General features: G+C 44.4%; 1 long non-coding RNA gene across 1 annotated transcript; it reads left to right on the top strand.

The window, feature by feature from the left end:
- Positions 1-3,884: 3,884 nt before the first annotated feature.
- Positions 3,885-19,685, top strand: LOC132207758 (uncharacterized). The gene is made up of 3 exons (XR_009443782.1): positions 3,885-4,877; positions 19,424-19,544; positions 19,660-19,685. It is a non-coding gene; the product is annotated as an uncharacterized LOC132207758 (long non-coding RNA).
- The last annotated feature ends 222 nt before the right edge of the window (positions 19,686-19,907 follow it).

Below are 19,907 nucleotides of genomic sequence, written 5' to 3'. Positions count from 1 at the left end.
TGCTTTATAAGTCCCAGGGATCTCATGTCGCATCAACTAGCTCACATTAATGAGAGACCTTTTAAATGCTCAGCCTGCAGAAAATGCTACAAAACCCCCGGACCTGATATCCCATCAACATGTTCACCCTGAAAAGGTTCTGTCACTCTGGGACTGGGTACAGGTGATCATTCAACCTCACAGAACACCAGCAGGTTCACACTGGGAAGAGACCATTCAGCTGCTCCGAGTGTGGGAGGGGATTCACTCAGTCGTCTAACCTCCTGAGACACCAGCAAATTCACACTGTGGAGAAATCTTTCAAATGCCCAGACTGCAGGAAGCGCTGCAGAAGCTCCTGGGAACTGAATTGTCATCTACATGTTCAAGCTGAGGAGAGACCTTATAAATGCTGCGATTATGGGTATCCCTATGCAAGATCTTGGAGGTAGTTTTATCATCAATGTGTTCAAATTGAGGAGAAACCTTTGAAGTGTCCGGTCTGTGGGAAGTGCTATCGAAGTTCTGTCGAACTGATGTCCCATCAACATTTTCACATGATGAGGTATCTTTTCGGAGGCTTTCATTGTGGGACTGGGTTCAGGTGATCATCTCAACTCTCAGTAAACCAGCAAGTTCACACTGGGTAGAATGTATTTACCTGCTGCATGTGAGGAAAAAGAAAAGAACACTTGGGTCACTCCTCAGCCCTGCTGAGACAGCACAGAGCCACCCTGGAGAACAGGCCATTCACCTGCTCTGTGTGGGGGAAGGAATTCACTCATTTGACAATCCTGCTGAGACAACATAGAGTTCACAGATCTCAATGGTAATTTGACTTTGCAGTTCAAAACATTCATGACTGAAAGCAATTTTTAAAATATTCTGGATAAAAGTGAAAAAAAAACCTTTGTTTCAAACAGTGTGGCAGGTCACTGTAAAGATGTGATCATGGTGTACTTGGAAGAGGCAGCGTGGCTTCACCAAGGGGGCTTCATGCCTGACAAATCTGATGAAATTCTTTGAGGGGGTACTGAACATCCTGGATGAAGGGGAACCAGTGGAAGTGATCTGTTGGATTTTCAGAAGGCATTGACTGGCTGCCGTACAGGAAGCTGCCAAATAAGGGAAGTGCCCGTGGTCTTAGGAACAAAGTACTGGCATGGATTGAGGATTGGCTGAGTGGCAGAAGGCAGAGAGTTGGGATAAAGGGGACTTTTTCAGATTGACAGCCGGATGACTAGTGGAGTTGAGCAGGAGCAAGTGTTGGCACCACAGCTATTCATGCAATTTATTAATGAGCTGGACAAAGGAATTAAGGACATGGTCGCTAAGTTTGCAGATGACTCAATGATAGATGGAGGGACAGGTTGTATCGATGCTGTGGGAAGCCTTCAAAATGACTTGGACAGGCTGGGGGAGTGCACAAAGAAGTGGCATGTGGATCCAGTGAAGGAAAGTGCAAGGCTATTCATTTGGGTGGGAAGAGTAAAGACATAGACTATTTTCTGAACACGGAAAACCTTCAGAAATCTAAAGTCAAAAGAGACTTAAAAGATTCAGCTCAGGATTCTTTGTAAGGTTGATATGCAGGTTCAAATAGTGGTAATAAGGCAAAGGCAATGTAGACATTCATTTGAAGACAGCTCGAGCGGAAATGTACTGCTGAGGCTATAAAAGGTGCTTGTCAAACCGCAGTGGGAAAATTGAGTAGTTTTGGGTCCTGTATTAAGAAAAGATGCGCTGGTGTTTGAGGGATCCAGAGGACGTTTACAAGATTGATTGCAGGGATGAAGGACTTGTTAAATAAAACTAAAAAAAATCACATATTAGACATAAACAATTGGGTGAAAATGAATCTTTCGAATAGTATGAATAGTGTGGGGGCATTCCTAAGAGGAGCACCAGGAAAGCAAAGAGAGATATGAGATAGTCTTGGTGAGTAAGTTTGAGGATGTCTCAAAGGAATGCCACAAGTACATTAGAGAAAGAGAGCAACGAGAGAGAGTTGGGCTCCATACAGATGAAGGAGTTGATCTTTGTGTTGAGTCTCAGGAGTTGGGAAACATATTACGTAAATATTTTGCCTCTGTTTTTACTGTGGAGAAAGAAACGGAGGCTGGAGAACTCAGGGAAATAAATAATGATATATTGAAAACAGTTCACATTATAAAAGAGGAAGTGCTGGTGGTCTTAAAAGGTATAGATGTGGATAATTCTCTGGGTTCTGAGCAAGTATGTCTAGGGCATTTTGGAAAGTTAGGGAGAAAATTGTGAGCCGCTGCAGAAACATTTGTATCATCTCTAAATAATGGTGAAGTTTCTAATAACTGGAGAATGGCTGGTGTTTGCATCTGTTTGAAAACTGATGTGAGGAGAAGCCTGAGAACCATAAATCTGTGAGCCGATGCATATAGAGAGGCACTGACTGATTAGGGATAGCCAGCATGGTTTTACGCAAGAGAAATCACGCCCCACACACTTCATTGAGTTTTTGTGAGGAAGTGACTAAGAAGGTTGATAAGAGCACAGCTGTTCACATTGTTTACTTGGAGTAAAGTGAAGCTTTCAACAAAGTTCCTTGTGAGAAATGCATTATTAAAGTTAGATCACATGGGATTCAGGATGAGCTTGCTAATTGGATACAGAGTTTGTTAATGGCAAGAGACAAACTGGTGCTGGATGTTGTTTTTCAGAATGGACACCTGTTCAACAGGGTCTTCTGCTGGGTCCACTTTCGTTTGTCATTTGTGTAAATGATTCAGATGGGACGATAGAAGGCATGGTTAGTAAGTTTGTGAGTGATTCCCAAATTTCTGGTATGGTGGCCAATGAAGATATTTAAGATTACAAAGAGAGCTTGTTCAATTGGGTCAATGGGCTCAGGAGTGGCAGATGGAGTCTAAATTTGAATAAATACACGGTACTGTGTTTTGGTAAAACAAACAAGGACAGGACTGATACAATTGAAAGCTTTGTGAATCATCGAGGAGAGTCGTATCTGAACTTCAGGCGGCCCTGGGGTGGCGAGGGATAAAAAAAGGTGCAGGCTCCACTTGAATGTGGTGATCTGAGGGCAATGGGGAAGGGGAGGGAAAGGCTGGATTCCCCTGTTTCTCCATCCAGCTGGTTACTTCCCTGTATTTCATCTTGGAAAATCTGGAAGAAATTCTGCTGTGACTTGTTGTCATTTTAATGGGGAGGTGGGTGGGATGGGTGTGCCAGGATATCGGAAGGGAGTGGGATCCCACCCCCTCTATATGCCATTCCCTCCTACCACCCCCTGTTGGTCTGTGTGAAGTTTGTGAGTAAATGGAGCGAATTGTTTCCATTGACTGGGACTTCATTCCTCTCTCTGGGGGTGAGCGTTGGAGGAATGGGGAGATCAGCGCAGGCTCTGGATTGGAGATAAGGAGGGGGATCAATATTTCAAAGGGGCCGAGACTGCAGGGCCTGACACCCACACTCCCTCACGGCCAATGTTTGGTGTGAAATTAATCCTCTCTCATCAACAAGTGACTATTGTTTTGCTGCTTGTGGGAACCGGCACAGTGGAGAGTGTAGGGGCCAAGATGGTGGTATGGAGGGAAATTGGAGACAGCTGAAAGAGGGACAGGGCTGAGGGACATAGATACAGGTTCTGAGGAAAAGGGGGTGAGGGATTAACTCCAGTGTTCAGTCTGAGCTGAGGTCTAAGTTAAAATGGGGTGTTTAGTAGTTGCTGGTGGACTCAGTGGGGGAATCCTTTTTTCACGTTGCAATCTTGCTGTGTGGGGACAGCCTGCAGCCTTTTCCTCTACAGGAGCAGGGGTCCACCATTTCCAAATTCAGATGAGGTGGGTGTGTCGGCGCTTCTGATCTTGGCCAGTGAAGAATATGGAAACCTTTAGTCTCTTCAGTATGGGGAAGCTGGGGAAAGCTGTTGGGATGCTGCTGTGCAGAATGTCCTTCATTCCGCAGTCAGTCCTTCAGTTTGTGGGGGCAGGGTGTGGTTGGCTCCAACAAAGTTTTGAGGGAATCCCTTCGAGGTACATTAAGTGGCTGCCTGTGGAATCTTGCTGTGCATCCCCTTGGTCTGCGGAACAGCCTCAAACGTGTTGTGTGTCTGTCTACAGGGCCCTGAGCGGACACTGCTGACAGCTTTTAGTGGGTGAAATGCATCGTCCCTCCTTTACCCTCAACTCCGATCACTCCCACCTCTTGTCATCGCCTCACCCTCCAAAATGTGATATTGGTGTCGCAAACATCTAGGAGACACGGCGGGGAGATTGCAACTTGTGGAAAATGTAAGCCAGGAGTGTTTCAATCAAAACAGAGGAAATGGAGAGAGAGAGAGATAGAGAGAGAGAAATAGATACCGATTGTCAAGAGCAAGAAAAGCTGAACGGAGAGGTCGATGGCGTCAAAGAGAAGAAGATAGAGGGACAGAGGAGTGAGAGAGAGTGAGATGGGGCAGAGACAGGCAGAGAGGAAGAGAGAGAGAGAGCGATTGTTGAGCAGCAGAAAGCAGAGCAGAGATGGAGAGGTGGATGGGGCAGAGAGGAAGAGAGACAGAGGGACAGCCACAGACAGAAAAGTGACAGAGAGAGAGAGGGAGAGTTTGATCAATTCTCAAGAGTAGGACAAAGTTGGACAGAGATAGAGAGGTGGATTGGGACAGAGAGAGGGAGGGAAGACTGACAGTGATAGAGACAGGGACAGAGAGAGAGAGAGAAAAGTAAGTGTATCAGTTCATCATTAATATGTCATGTAGAAACAGCCCCAATCCTGGAAGTAGTGGTCATGGGGTCTATGCCTGCTGAATGGGAGTGGGACGGTCTTTGGTCTTTTTATTGTTTTTTTTCCCGCAGGGAGTCAGAAACTCATCTAGAGGGACAAAGAGAGAGACGCAGGCTCCGGTGAGTGACTCCCCATCAGTGATTAATTGTCCAGCCTCTCAGAAAGTAAACACTGGATGCAGTCAGAAAGCATTTCTCCCCTGATCCGATGTCAAATTTGTTCCTATTCTCTGGGTTTAAAATCAGGGAAAGTGCTGATAAATTGGGGAAATTTTGAAAGAGGCCTGTGATGGAATCTCATACGTTTCTCTTCATTTTTGTTTCAAAACTTTGGCTTTGATGGATCAATTTCCTTCTCTTCCACCAGAGGAGATTACTGAGAGACTGAAGCTTATACACATACAGTGGTGGACACAATCTCTGGCAGTGGAGATGTTCGGGGTGGGGGGTCGTGTAGTTGGGGATGTCCGGTGGAGGGGAGCCCCACCATCTGGAGTACATATCTCTCTGTCCTCCCTTTAAACAGAAACACTGAGGTGGTTTGAGCCTCTTCCTGTTCCCTCTTGAAGATGATGGGCTGTTCTGGAGGTGGTAGGGCAATTGGGGGAAAGGGTCAGATTTTGGAAGCTCGGGCAGAGAATGGTGTGATTTTGCTGTGTTTTAGGTGATGGGTGTAGGTTTTTTTTTCATTTCTTGTCTGTCTTTCCAACCTCGCCCCTGAGGAGATTAGATTCAGGAGCTGAAATTTGGGACGAAGCACTGATTGGGAGAATTAAATTGTCCTGCCGTGAGGAAGCTTCGGACAGAGCTGGAACCAAAGAGAAAGAGAGAAATGAGAGCATGATAATAAACCAGCCTGTCGCCTTGTCATTCATTTGCACACTTGTACGCTCACAGGGGAAAATAATTATGGGGTTCAGGCTGTCCCTGAGATTTGTAACACAAGGGGATGAGCTCTGGGCTGGAGGTGTGGGGGAGACAAAGTGGAAAAAGGGGGCTGCTGCTAAGTCTGATGTCACTGCCTTCGACTCTCTTTGCCTCCATATTCTCACCTTCCTGTCCTTCCCACAGTTTTCTATAAATCCTTGTCTCCCCATCATTCTTCACATCCACCCCTGTTCACTCTCCCACATCCCTTCATATTCCTCCCTCCAAATGTCTTGTCCCCTTCCCAGGTTTTTCAAGAACCATTTCATTGTTCAGTCTTGCTGATTTCCAAGTTTACCCATTCACCTCTCCTCAACACTCTCTTTCTCTCTCTCATTGTCCTGTGTGATCTTGATGTTCCTTTCTGAGGGTCATTTTGTCTGCATCCCCACACCACCCCCCATCTCTGTCACTCGTTCTGAATGGTATCTCTCTGTCTGCTCTTCTCTCTCTCGATTTTTCACTGTCCCTTCTGTCTCTCCCACTCTCTATATCTGTCCTTTCTAGTCCTGCCCATGGGATTTCTGTCTTTCTCCTATCTCTGTGTCTCTCTCCTCTTTCTCTTTTTCCTTGTTTTCAATGGGATCTCGCTCTCTCTCTCTCGCTCTCTCTCTCCATCTCCATCTCTGTCCTTCTCTGTTCTTCATGCGAAATGCCAGGGGATCTTCCTGGTCCTTGCAGTGCCTACATGTTGCACCATCACACTTTGGCTAAAGTGAGTGGTAGTCGGGCTTGGGGTGTGCCTGCGAAATGGGATCTTGCTTTGCAGTAAGGCAGTCAATGAACAGGCCAGAGTATCTCTGGGGTGCAGTCAGGGATCCAGTGAGGGTGAGGGGATATTTGGGTTTTGCACATGGAGGGAGATACAGTGGGCTATCTATACACAGTGGAGGCGTCACAGAGGAATGAAGAAAGAGGGTGTAGCTACACGGGCAGCAATCAGAAACTGTGAGGCTGAACATTTTCATTGGGGTAAAAGTCACAGGGGAAATATTTAAACAGGTGCGCAAATTTGTGGGAGGCAATATTTGAGATGACTTAGTGGGGAGTTTGCAAAATTGCGATGGAGAACAAACTTTTGTGGAACTGCAATTGGGAAATGCCATAATTGAGGGGACAATATTTGTTCGGTAGGCCCACAAAATATTGGTATTGGGGGGTGCAATATTGCATTCACCAGCACAAGGATTTGGGATGGGGGTACAATACTGTAAGGGTGGGACAAAAGTTTGACATTCCTCTGGGAGGTAAAGAGAGGGACAAAACTGGGCGGCAGCGAAACTTGGCGGTTATATTGTAGGCAGAAAATTGAGGAAGAAGAATGTGAAATGAGAGAGTCTCAAATTAAATAACAAAATTCTAGGGTCAAATTTGTAGGGACAGTCATATTTGTGGAGGGGGCGGTTGGAATTCGGCAATTTTGAATGGAAACAAAATTTTTGGAGTGGTGTAGGAAAGAAAGAGGCAGTGCAACAAGACACCAGGAGATGAAATAGAGAAAAATGGAGGGAAAGGAGAGAGAAATATGGAGGGAAAAGACAGAGAGAGAGAGAGAGAATGATAGGGGAGGGAACCAAGAGAGAGGGGTGGGGGGCAAAGAGTGGTTGCTCGTGAGAGAGAGAGAGAGAATGAAACAAAATGATCCAGAGTTGACTGAGAGACAGAGATTCAGGTGAGAGAAAGAGACAAAGACTGAGAAAGACCAAAAGGGAGACAAGAGGAGAGACTTTGAAAGAAAGAGACAGAAACACAAAGAGGGAGAGAGAGAATGAAATAGAGAGAGACAAGAGTAGAATGTGAGAGGCAGAGAGAGAGAAAGAGACTGACAGAGATAAAGCAAAGGGAGACAAAAGGAGAGACTTAGAGAGAAAGACAGGGACGCAAAGCGAGAAAGCAGAGAAAAAGAGAGGCAAGAAGAGGAGAAGTCAGTGAGATACAGCCAGGAATTCAGGAAAGATACAGAGTCTGAGGAGCCAATACTCACCAGGGTTGCTTCAGGAAGAGGGTGGTACAGGGCCAAAGCTGGCACTGAGATTCCAGCTGTACTCACACTGACACAGACAGTAAGAATAACTCTGACATTCACCTGCTGGCTTCATCCACATGAACAAGATAAGTATGGCTGTCACAACCAATTTTATAAACCCCAAGTTATGTCATTCAAACCCCTCTCTCCTCCCAAATCCCAGCTACCCAATCAGTTCCGAGCTGTCTGTACCTGGTACACACATCGTCCAGATATGGAGCAAACCAAGAAGCTTCTTTGTGACGTTAGAGGTGGGCGGGGGAGGAGTGTGGAGGAGGAGGGGGAAATAAAGCAGCAACTCAGAAGTTCAGTCCAATGTCTCATGATTGTTCCTCCCTTGCACCCCTCCCCCCGACCCGCACTCTCACAAACTGTCTCTCACTCACGCACGCGCACGCGCACACACACACACACACATACACACACACGCACACATTGGCCTCAGACCTAAAACCCACACAGAGGCAAGGCTGCAGTTTCAAAATGGGTATGAAACACTTTTATCCAGACAAGGGAACGGAACCTTCTGCAGCCAGGCACACAAATTGATCCTACAGGTGAACACAGTATTTTCACACAGACTAACGCAAGGTATGAGTCGAGCTGTAGGTAACCATCAAAGACCGGCGATTACTTTCAATTAGTTTCTGAGAATGAATGTCAATCTATTTCACAGGTGAACATCAGGGGATTACATGGATCTGTTGCACAAGTGGAAGTTTGTTCATTGTACAAATAATCCTAAGTTTATCAAACACTGTCACCTCTTTCCTGACAATAGAATGAGGGATTTCATAGGACTGTCCCACTTTCCCATTGATAGTTCATCAGTAAAAGCTGGGAATTATCTGATTGACGCAAGCAGCATGGATTTGTGAGGGATAGATCAGGCCTCACAAACCTTATTGAATTCTTTGAAGAAGTGGCCAAACACATGGATGAAGGTAGAGCAGTGGATGTGGTATACATGCATTTATGTAAGGTGTTCGTTAAGTTTCCCCATGGTAGGCTCATGCAGAAAGTAAGGAGGCATGGGTAGGGAAAATATGGCAGATTGGATTTAGACTTGGCTGACCCTGAGAAGACAAAGGGTGGTAGTGGATGGAAAATAGTCAACATGTTGTTCAGTTACGACTGATGTACCAAAAGGATCTGTCTTGAGTCCTCTTCCTATTTGTAGTTTTTGTAAATGATTTTGATGTAGGAATGGAATGGTGGATTGGCAAGTTCATGGATGATACAAAGGTGGGTTGAGTTATGAATAGTGCAAAGGGCTGTTCTAGGTTACAAAGGGACATTGATAGGATGCAGAGTGGGGCAGACAAGTGACGAATGGAGTTTAACCCTGAAAAGTGTGAGGAGATTCATTTTGGAAGGACAAACTTGAAAGCAGAATACAGTGTTAATGGAAAAATCCTTGGCAGTTGGGAGGAGCATGGGGATCTTGGGGTTCATGTCCAAAGTTTCCTGAAAGCTGGTGGATTGAGTTGTTAAGAAGGCGTATGGTATGGTAGCTTTCATTAATAGAGGGATTGAGTTCAGGAGCCGTGAAGTTATGCTCCAGCTATCCAAACACATGGATGGTTCGGCCACAAGTGGAATATTGTGTCCAGTTGTGTTTGCCTCATTACAGGAAAGATGTGGAGGCATTGGCAAAGGTGCAGAGGAGATTTACCAGGATGTTGCCTGGAATGGAACGAAGGCAGTACGAGGGAGGAACATTTGAGAGAGCTAGGGCTTTTCTCTTTAGAATGATGAAGGGTGGGAGGTTGACAAAATGATCAGAAGTATAGATAGAGTGGACAGCCAGAGACTTTTTCCACGGTTGGAGGGAGCTATTATGATGGGAAATAGTTTTAAATTGATTGGAGGTAGATACACACATCGTCCAGATATGGAGCAAACCAAGTCACAGGTAGGTTCTTTACTCAGAGTGGTCGGGGTCTGGAATGCATTGCTAGAGAGGGTAGTGGAGTCGGCCTCTTTGGGGCCTTTAAGCTGCTATTAAATAGGCATATGTATGATAGCATAAGGTAGGGGTGGAGGCTAGATAGACCTTAGGTTTAGGGTAAAAGTTCGGCACAGCATCGTGGGGTGAAGGACCTATACATTGCTCTACACTTCTATGTTCTAGCTCTGTTAATGATAGTTGAATTCGGAGCAGTGTCAGTTACTGCACTCAGTCTGTATGAGTGTCCTGTGTTTCTGTGTGTATGTATGTATGTAATGTTAGTGTCTGCACATATGCATGTATATTTCTGTGTGTATGTCTGTCAGTGTCTGTATGCTTACATGTCAGTGTGTGTCTGTGTTTATGTTTGTCTCTGCATGTGTGCCTCGATGTCTCTCTGTTTATGTGTGTGTGTGTGTGTGTGTGTGTGTGTGTGTGAGAGTCTGTGTGCATCTCTGTAACTGAGTGTGTGTGTTTCTATCTCAGTTGAACTATCTGTGTATTAGTAGCTGTGTTTTTCCGTTTGTGTGTGAGATAGTGCACATCTAGTGTGTGCCGTATTATGTTTGTGCCTTGGGGTTTCTGTTGTTTTGGAGGCAATTCCATAGAAATTGAGTTATACCTTACCCCCTTTCTGTCTGACCCTCTTGCGTTTGAAGTGATACAATGATCAGCTTGATGTATATCTCCATATGTGTCCGTGTGCATATTTGTATCTGCGTGTCTATATCTGGCTGCAATGAGACTCTGGGGAGAAGTTTAAATGAATTGAAAACCGATGAGTCAAAGGCTCAGACTATCCCTCTCGTACAATGCCACCGCCTGGTGGCGTTCTAACTTCACTACACAAGTGGTACATTTTTTTTTGAAGAAGGTATGTCAGGTTGTACAGTTGTTTCGTTTTTCAAAGAATGTCTTTGGAGACACAGAGCAGTTTTGCCCAATCGATACTGCCCTTGAGATATGAACAGGAGGCAAAAACAGGAAGAGGGACAGTGTGAATGTGGGAGGGAGAGGGAGCAAGGGAGAAAGGTGAAATGTACCAAGACCAGTTTGGAGTGGGTAACCCAGAGGTGGAAGCAAGGACAGAGTGACTTGTACCCAACTCCTGAACTCAGTTTCATTCCTGTCCTCTACTCTGAGGATGACAACTTGGGGCCAATTCTGCCTGTCCGTCCCCCAGCTTCTACAACACAAAGACAAACAACAATACAACTCATTCTGCTGCTTGACACTTCTTAATGAACATTTCAATTATTTACAAACTGAAGTGATAGATACAGTCAGTGGAATGCTGCCTTTTCTCACTGGCCCCTGAATTAAGAGAAACATTGAAATGTATCCCTGCCACCCACTGTGGGATAATTTTGGACAAACCAGCATTACCCTCAGTTTCTTATCATAACAGCAGGCTGCTTCATTGCTAAAACATCGAACTGAAATGAAAATATCCTGCGTGGATTTACAAATGAATTTGATTGATTGGTGAATTTGGGTAAAAGGATATTCTCCTCTGATTCTCTGAATCAGATGTCCGACTGAGCAGAGACTGCCAAGACACCTTCGACTTCTTTAAGAGGGTGGGACATTGAGTCTGGTGTTCTTAGAGACATTCTCTGATCCGAGACATAGAAAGGATTCCTGTCAGGGCTGCTGTGCTTTTGCTGTGATTTTGTGGACGTGAACAGTGAAAGCGGTGAATCCTAGACAATAGGCCCACCAGGGATGAGGACAGAAGTACTATAATTTCTCAATAACTCAGCTTCTGCCTTTTTTTAACTGGACATCAATTTCTTCTCAAAGATGATCAAAACATTGAGTTTTACAGCATGGAAAGAGGAGCATCATCCCAGTTTCCAGGACTTGGCCTGTAGTCTTGTGTGCTGTGACGTTTCAAGTATTCATTTCAATGATAATTTCACGAAATGTTTTAATCTCAATCAACACAACAAATGGGAGGAAAGTTTGAGATGGGAAAACTGTTTCATGCTCCCTCGGGAAACTTAACCTTACCTACAGAAGGAAACAAACAGGGGCACATTCTACCAAGAGTGACAAAGGCTCCTGGAAAGATCAAACCGCAGAAAGTCGGATTTCACCCACTTGGCTTATTTTGTCCCATTCCAGACTTCAAAACTAGAGTCTGGTTACAGCAAATAAAGGAAGCGCTCAGTCACGGCCCTTGGCCTGAGCTCTTCCCCTGTCATTCTGTAGTCTATATGGCCTCAGCTCACTCTTCCATTCAAACACTGATCATATCAGCTGCTTCCTGTCCTTCCGAATGGTCTTCCTCAAATTCCTGGCAAGATAAACAGGAGTGTGGCATTTAAAGCACATTTCAGGCCTGTAGAAGAAATGATATTTTCATAAATTCAGATTATGTTTAAAGTGCTCCTTTGGATCTTGGAAACAGCAGGTGTACAAAAATTGCCTAAGGCATCAGTAAGATGCAAACTCATGACTGCTGGTTTACAAGGCCAGTGCTCTAACCACTGAGCTATTCAGCCACTAGCCTGCCAGTAGTTGGAGGGTCTCGCATATAAGAAATTACAATGTAATAGATAATGGGATAGCCTGTATATTTTAAATCAAGAAATAACAAAATCGAAACAGAGCTGTAGGTATTATGTGCAGGAAGATGGGAGAAAGCAAGGCTGAATCAGACAGTGCCCAAGGTGATATAAACAGAGATCTTTCCTCAGAACGGAAAGGTGGGGTCATTGACCTGAATCATTAACTCTGTTTTTCTTCACAGCTGCCACCAGACCTGCTGAGCCTTTCCAGCAACTTCTGTTTATGTTCCCAATTTACAGCATCCGCAGTTCTTTTGGTTTTTAAACAGATTTTCACTGGTAGTCTAGTAATAAGGTTTCAGTACCTTCACTACCATGGCCTACTAATGGTTAACATGTATAGTTAAAAAAAAGACTGATCTTTAGAAACAGAATAATGTTGTGAACTAGTCAGAATCACTTCACCACAGTTACAGTTCCACACCAGCAATGTCAGTTGCAATTGTGTGACGTGCAGTCAGTTTGCAACAAGAACGGCGGGGACATCAGGAAAAGTGAATGATGATAGTGGATAGTGAGAGCTGACTTAGGCCAAGTGGAGACAGGTTCAATGTGGGTGCTCAAGACTGGTTTTCCCTGTTTATCCTGGTATACAATCAATGATACAATAACTCCCATTTGTGTGTTGTCCTTTGCACATCTCACCTCGGTTCATTGCCTCAAGCGGACAGGGAGTCACGTCAGTTTAACTTGGCAACTAACTCAGGTCAGTTTTGCAGCCTGATGTTAGGATGCTAAATTTTAGAAGCAGAAAGCTTGAATAAACATGATTTTCTTCTTCCTGCATCCAGTAAGAGGAAAGGATTTGCTGTTGATTGGAAACATCTCTTTCTGAATTCAATGTCACCCTGCCACAGCAGGAAGAGCTGGAAAATCATGATGAATTGAAAAATAAAACAAGACCCCGTGCCAAAGCGAGGAAGCTGCTGTAGGGATTTATGGGGAGTTACTGCAGAGTGGTCTGAGCACCCAACACACCTAATGTGTTTCAACGTCATTGAACACGTTTTTTTTCCAGAAAGTTGATCGGGTGAATTGGTAAAGCAAAGACAACTAATAAGGGCTTTGTCCGATATTTAAACACGTGATCTCTCAGATTTTTTTTGGGCTGTACAGCCCCTAAAGTGAGAATCATACCCCAAGACCAAACAGCCCTTTTGGCAAAGTTAGGAGGAGCCCTGGTCAAGTTGGGATTCCCTCAGAGCGGAGTACATTCCACGTTGCTCATGGGATTACTGTTCAATCTCAAGAACATCTTTTTTCTGACTCCCTGCTCTCGACACAGATTATAAAATTCAGGCTTACTGTTAATGTGAAGAGAGGTTGTGGATGTGCTCTTGCTGTTGCATAGAGATCACTGTTCCTGCGTCCAGTAAGAGGAAAGAAATTCCTGTTGATTGGAAACATCTCTTTCTGAATTCAATGTCACTCTGCCACAACAGGAGCTGGAAAATCCTGATGAATTGAAAAATAAAATGTCGTGTCTATAGCTTAAGTAATAAAAGATCAGTGTAATATATTTAACATTGTGCTACTACCGGCTGAATGAAGCAGCTACCCAGAGGCAGTCAGCTGTGTGTGTAAACCGCATGGTGAGCAGTTTGTGTTTTACTTTATACATGAGAGGAAGTGAGAATTTACCCAAACAATGGCACACCACAGCCGTGAAACATTGTTCCCTTGGCAAACTTGAAAAATAATCAGAAACAAGTTTGAGATCCATACACTCCGTCGCCAAAAGCCTCCATCCTAGCATATGTTCCAGGGAAGTTGGCCTGCAAATGAGTGGTGTAAACTTAATGTGATTTGTGTGCGGAGCCCTGCTTGTGTCCTGCTCTGAACTTGTAGGGCACTGGGGAATTTGATTCTGTATGTACATCGTTATTATCGACCCGCCTTAAAATGCAAGCACAGGAAAAGGATCTGAGGGAAAAAAGAAACAACTGACGAGATTCCCGACCCTCTTACCAAACATTGTTCAGTAAATTCAGCCACCAAAACACAATATATCTCCAATTTCACCAGGAAGTAGCATCATGAATATCCTTAATAGAAATATGGAATCCCAAGAATTGCTTAACTTGAAGTCAGAGATGGAAGTGCCTGAGATTGTAATGTAGAAACGTGAATACCTGGGGATGTAATTACATTTCATTGAATGATTCAGCGCCACATGACCCACGACAAATCATTATATTCGGGGAGCCAGCATCATTGTTGCATCACAGTGGTTGAAGGCCGTCGCCGCTCATGGTGTATGACGTCATGGTGCAGCTGGAAGCCCCGGGGAACAGTTTATTAAAGAAACCTCCCTGAGGGTCAGACTGCCCTGTGGCGGGAAACATTTGGATGGCCAACCACAATCATTTCATGCGGTTAAAAAATCACCAAACTAAACAAGATCGAGGCATTCTTTTTTCTTCTCAATTAAATTTCAGTATCCATCAAGCGAGATAATGATTTCAGTGGGCCCTTGATTAAAGTCCGAAATGATGAAAAGCGATGTCAAAACCATTTAAATGGAGCACTACCCGCCTTGAGTTTTAATCTCATCTCTTGATCCATTCAATCAATGCCTAAATCTATAATGTTCCCATGAAACCACAGCTTGATTACAGCAAAGACTTCATTCAGCCCATTGTTATCCTGAAATGAATCATAGTCAGCTTGAATTTAAACTGAGTAAATTGGAGAGAGACTGCAGAATCAGTTTGTATGTATCAGCACACACGGCCAGTTCCTGGTGGCATGGGTGTGCTTGCATTGACTGCGGGCCTGTGTCTCCATGATAAACTGGCAGAGGAACATTGGTATTTTAGTTGTTGCAATCTGAAATTTGAACTGGCTCACACCTGGGTTTAAGAGAGCTTACAGTTTTGTTTCACATCAGTCTCTGTGTCACAACCAATCAAGATGCTCAGCTTTTAACCAATAAAGGTTGTCAGTTAAAAAATTCACTGTTTCCTTTGTCACACATCTCCGGATCGTCAATAGGAACATTAGCTACAAGGAAATATTCTCCAATCATTGAACTGTCTGCGAATATTATGTGCATTCAGGCCCAGGCAACTCATACCAAGATTCTTCCGAACTAGAAAGAACCTTTGACACTCTCTCTCCAACTCGTTCCATCCCTTTCTCCCTCTGTGTTTCAGCATTTGTATGTGTGCGTATGTGTGTCACTGTCTGTATGCACATGTTTGTCTCAGTGTGTGGCTCTGTGTCTGTGTGCTTCTGTCTCAATGTGTGTCTATATGCCTTTGTGTACATACGTGTGTACATATGTGTCTGTGTGTTTCTTTCTCTGTATTAGTGTGTCACTGTTGAACTCTCACTGTGTGCAAGCTAGACTGATGTGAAACAAAACTGTAAGCTGAGTGTGTGCATTAGTGTGAGTCTCTGTGGCTGTGTGTTTGTGCCTGTGGTTCTTTCCAGTGGGCTTTCTGTTGTTTTGGGTGTGAATCCATTGAAACGGTGTTAACGCACTTCCCTGCTTTCTCTCTGTCTCTCCCTCTTGAGTTTCAAATGATACAATGGTCATGTTGACATGTGTCTCCATATGTGTTTGTATCTGTTTTTTTTTCCCCCTGGTTGTAATCGACTCACTGAAAATCCTGACACAGCAGGTGGTGACATTCCAATTCTAAAAAGATATCTAGAATTAAGAATCTAATGATGACTATGTTGAGGTTGGATGGCTCGCTGAGCTGGTTTGTTGTTCCGCAGACGTTTCGTTACCATGCTTGGTAAGATCCTCAGTGCAGCTTCTGATGAAGCATCAGAGTGCTTTCCCGCCTGGTTTTTAAACTCTGGGATTCGTTGTGATGGATTGCCTCACTTGTGGGTTTCCTCCATAGTGGAATGTATTTGGGATCGAGTTCAATGTGTTTATTAATAGCCTGCTTCGTGGAGTGCCATGCTTCCAGGAATTCTCGTGTTTGCCTCTGGCTTGCCTGTCCCAGGAATTTGGTGCTGTCCCAGTCGAAGTGGTGGTGCTCCTTGTCCGTGTGGATTAAGATGAGTGAGCATTGGCCATGTCTTTTTGTAGCCAGTTGTTCAACGATAATGGATATCCAAAGATCTGTGTCAGGAGATGCCTCCAGGAACAGCATCAGAAAGATTCTACATGCCCCGACACACACATCACACTTCCTTACATCAGGAACATGTCAGAACTCACCACAAGACTTCTCGACCACTCGGCATCAGGGTGGCACACAAACCCACATCAACCCTACGACAAGTGTTCACCAGAACTAAAGATCCAATCCCAACCATGGACAGGACCAATGTCATCTGCAAGATCCCCTGCAGAGACTGTGAGAAACACTACATCGGACAAACAGGAAGGAAACTAACAACAAGAGAACATGATCACCAACCCTAACCCTAACCCTATCTTAATCAGTCAGCAGGATGTGAAGTGATGGTACTCAGGAGCGACAGCTTTTCGCTTCTTGAACAAAAAGCAATCGCATGCTGTTAGCATTTATTTGACATCTCTGATCACCTTTTACATTCAGAAATGTGTTCAGAAACTGCCTTTTGTGCATCTCTAAATAAGCACCGTGGAATTTCGTAAATTTTACTGAGTTGCTTTTTCACGTCTCCCATGCCAGCTTGCAAATCAGCTGGCTGCTACCTGAGATTTGTTCATGTCCACGATTGGAAAATGTTGGAGTAAGGAGAAAGGCAAGGAAGATGACAGCTCGTAGCTGCACCGAGGTTCGAACAACCTCCCAATGTGATTTGTCGTTCTCGAATTCTAATGCTTGCTCAGTTTTTCAGACAGAGGGTTATCTTTGAGCCACTTACACTGCAAAACGTCGTCGAAGGTAAATCTACATATGTTGCACGGTATCATCTGGTGCACGACCTGCTCAGCTTGGTGCATTTTCCCAGTAGTCTGGTGTTTCTCACGCTACATGTTAACGTGAAAGTTGTCCTGTTTTGAGCAAAGGGCGGAATCGTTCACCAGAGTGAAAATCTAAATGCCGGAAATGCCATGCAGTTCATGTTTACTTTATCCAAGCATAACCGAATATACTTTCTCCCAGGCACATTACATTTGTCGCCTGACTGAGTCTCACATGACGTGCTCTGCTTTCAGTTGATTTTTGAATTGATCGAGCGGCTATCAGCATCTCGTGGGAAAATAATGTTTGAGCTGGGCACTGCCCGGCAGCTAAGAAAATGGATGAACAAGACAGGGATGGTTCAAGCCTTTCCCTGTGCCTTTGCTTATGTTGTCTTGCAGTAGCAACATCAGAAAGAATCATGTTTGCAGCGCACCTGTCAGTGGCTGTGTGGCCAAGCAGTCTCAGGAGCTGGATTCAGATCCAGTCTCCTCGGAGGCGTGGGTTCAATTCCCACCACTGCCGTTATGCTGGTACCCTGTCATGTTGTTTGTCTGTTCTGCTGAAGCTGGATGGCGATGAGCTGCGATCAGTAGAAAGCAATGGTAGGAAGCATTTTGTTTCCAATCAATGTACGATGCAAGAGAGCACAGAGCTTCCATTGTGCCAGTGGTTATCAATTTTGTTGTGGAAATGGAAAGAGCAGACACTCAACCTTTGGTCTACTCACCAATGTCGACCAGATGTCCCACATTAACACAATCCCATTTGCCAGCATTTGGCCCATATCCCTCTAAACCCTTCCGATTCACTCACACATTCGATATGCCTTGGAAATGTTGTACATTTACCAGGCTGCACCACTTCATCTGGCAGTTCAACACATACTTGCACCACTTCAGGGCAATAAAAGAAATGGCCCTCAGGTCGCTTTTAAATTCCTACCCCTCACTTTAATTACACACCCTCCAGGTTTGGACTCACCCACCATGCGATAAAGACCTTGACTGCTCACCCTGTATATATTCGTGATGATTATATCAACTTCCGCCAGGTCGTCCCTCAACCTCCGGCACTCCAGGGAAAACTGCCTTAAACCTATTCAGTCTCGCCATACAGTCCGAAATCTGCAACCCTGGCAAAGTCCACGTGAATATTTTCTGGGCGGGTTGACATGATATCTTTTATTTTTCGATAATGCCAATAACGCTGGGCTGCATCGATCTATTTGCAACAGAGAGGTTTAGTGTTGAACTGCTGCACATTTTAATGCTGTAGGAAGGTCAGTGCGCAGGGCAGAGTAGTGGCTGTGTTTCTGTAATGTAGTGGTTACCACATTCACTTTACCCAGTGAAAGGTCCCCAGTTCGAAGCTGGGCAGAAACAATGCTGTTGCCCTTTTACAGTGATAGGTTTCTGGATGGACATGAAGTGAGCGTTCTTGTCAGCCAACATTTCTTTGAATGAAGTTGGCCATTTCTGCTTTTGTTGTGGAAAGGAGGATAATTCTTTTTCAATGTGGTATGAATCCTTGTTAAATTTCTCTCATTCCTGGCCATGAATGTGCTGAAATGGTCCCTTTTACGTGTGCATTTAGCGTGCCCTAATTCATTCTGGAGCAGTGTAGTGTCACCTTTGCTTTTTGTCTGAAAGCGTTCCAGCTCAAAGTCAAGGAAAAGCTTGATTTGCGGGTGTCGCAGTGCACCGCATATTCCTCTCTGTCAAACGCATCTCAAGGTAGTCTCTGAACGTCCTAGTTCTGCTCTGCCGTGTCTCAAAGTGCATGAATTGAAACCAGAAGCCTTCAGTCACCTTTCGGAGTAGAGAAATGTGTTTGCATTTCTTAGCAGTGGACGCAATAGCGGCTCATTCAGCCAACAACAGGAGTGAAGGGATTTATAAGCTCAGATGAACCTCATGACTCATGCTTTCGTAGAGTCATTAGCATTTACGTGTGGTCTCAAGTCAACAACATGCTCGTATTGAAACTGAGGAAATGACAAGACAGGCTACCAATTGATATTGTATCCAATTTTTTCTTTATATCAAAGAGGAGCAAGAAAGTCTAAGCAAGGAGAGATAGAAAAGTGTGCCACATGAAGTTAAAGTGAAGCAACTTGTTCCTTAATCATGCAGCAGGATGTGAAGCGATGGTGACTCAGGCACGAGGGCTTTTCACTTCTTGAATGAAAAACAATCACATGCTGTTAACATCTCCGACGTCTCTGATCACCTTTTACTAACGGTCAATGTGTTCATAAACGTGCGTCTCTAAATAAGCACCATGAAATATCGTAAAATTTATTGAGTTGCTTTTCCTCGTTTCCCACACAGGTTTCTGAATCAGCTGGCTGCCAATCTGACATTTGTTCGTGTCCACGATTGGAAAGCTGTGCAGGAAAATTGACGCTTAAGGAGAAAGACAAGGCAGATAGCTGCTCAGACCTGCACCAAGGTTTGAACAACCTCGCAACGTGATATTGTCGTTTTTGAATTCTAATGTTTGCAAAAAGGACAAGCCAGGCTACTAAATAATATTGTTTCCATTTTCTTTTCATTCTTTCACAAAGGATCAAGGAGAGCGAAACAAGGAGGAACAGGAAAGCGAGGCTTGTGAGCTGTGGTGAAACACCTTTTCTCTTATTCAGTCCTCAGCAAGTGATGTGAAGGTGACTCAGGTGAGAGAGCTTTTCACCTCCTGAACACAAAGCAATCCCATCGCGTTAGCACTTTTTTGACATCTCTGATTGACTTTTACATTCTGTCTCTACGTACAGAATCTGCCTTCTGTGTATCTCTGGATAATTGAGTTGGGATG

This window comes from Stegostoma tigrinum, unplaced genomic scaffold (genome assembly GCF_030684315.1).
Source record: "Stegostoma tigrinum isolate sSteTig4 unplaced genomic scaffold, sSteTig4.hap1 scaffold_148, whole genome shotgun sequence".
NCBI classification, from domain to species: domain Eukaryota; kingdom Metazoa; phylum Chordata; class Chondrichthyes; order Orectolobiformes; family Stegostomatidae; genus Stegostoma; species Stegostoma tigrinum.
The sequence above is the reverse complement of the archived record's forward strand: the minus strand, read 5'-3'. Positions and strand labels throughout refer to the sequence as shown.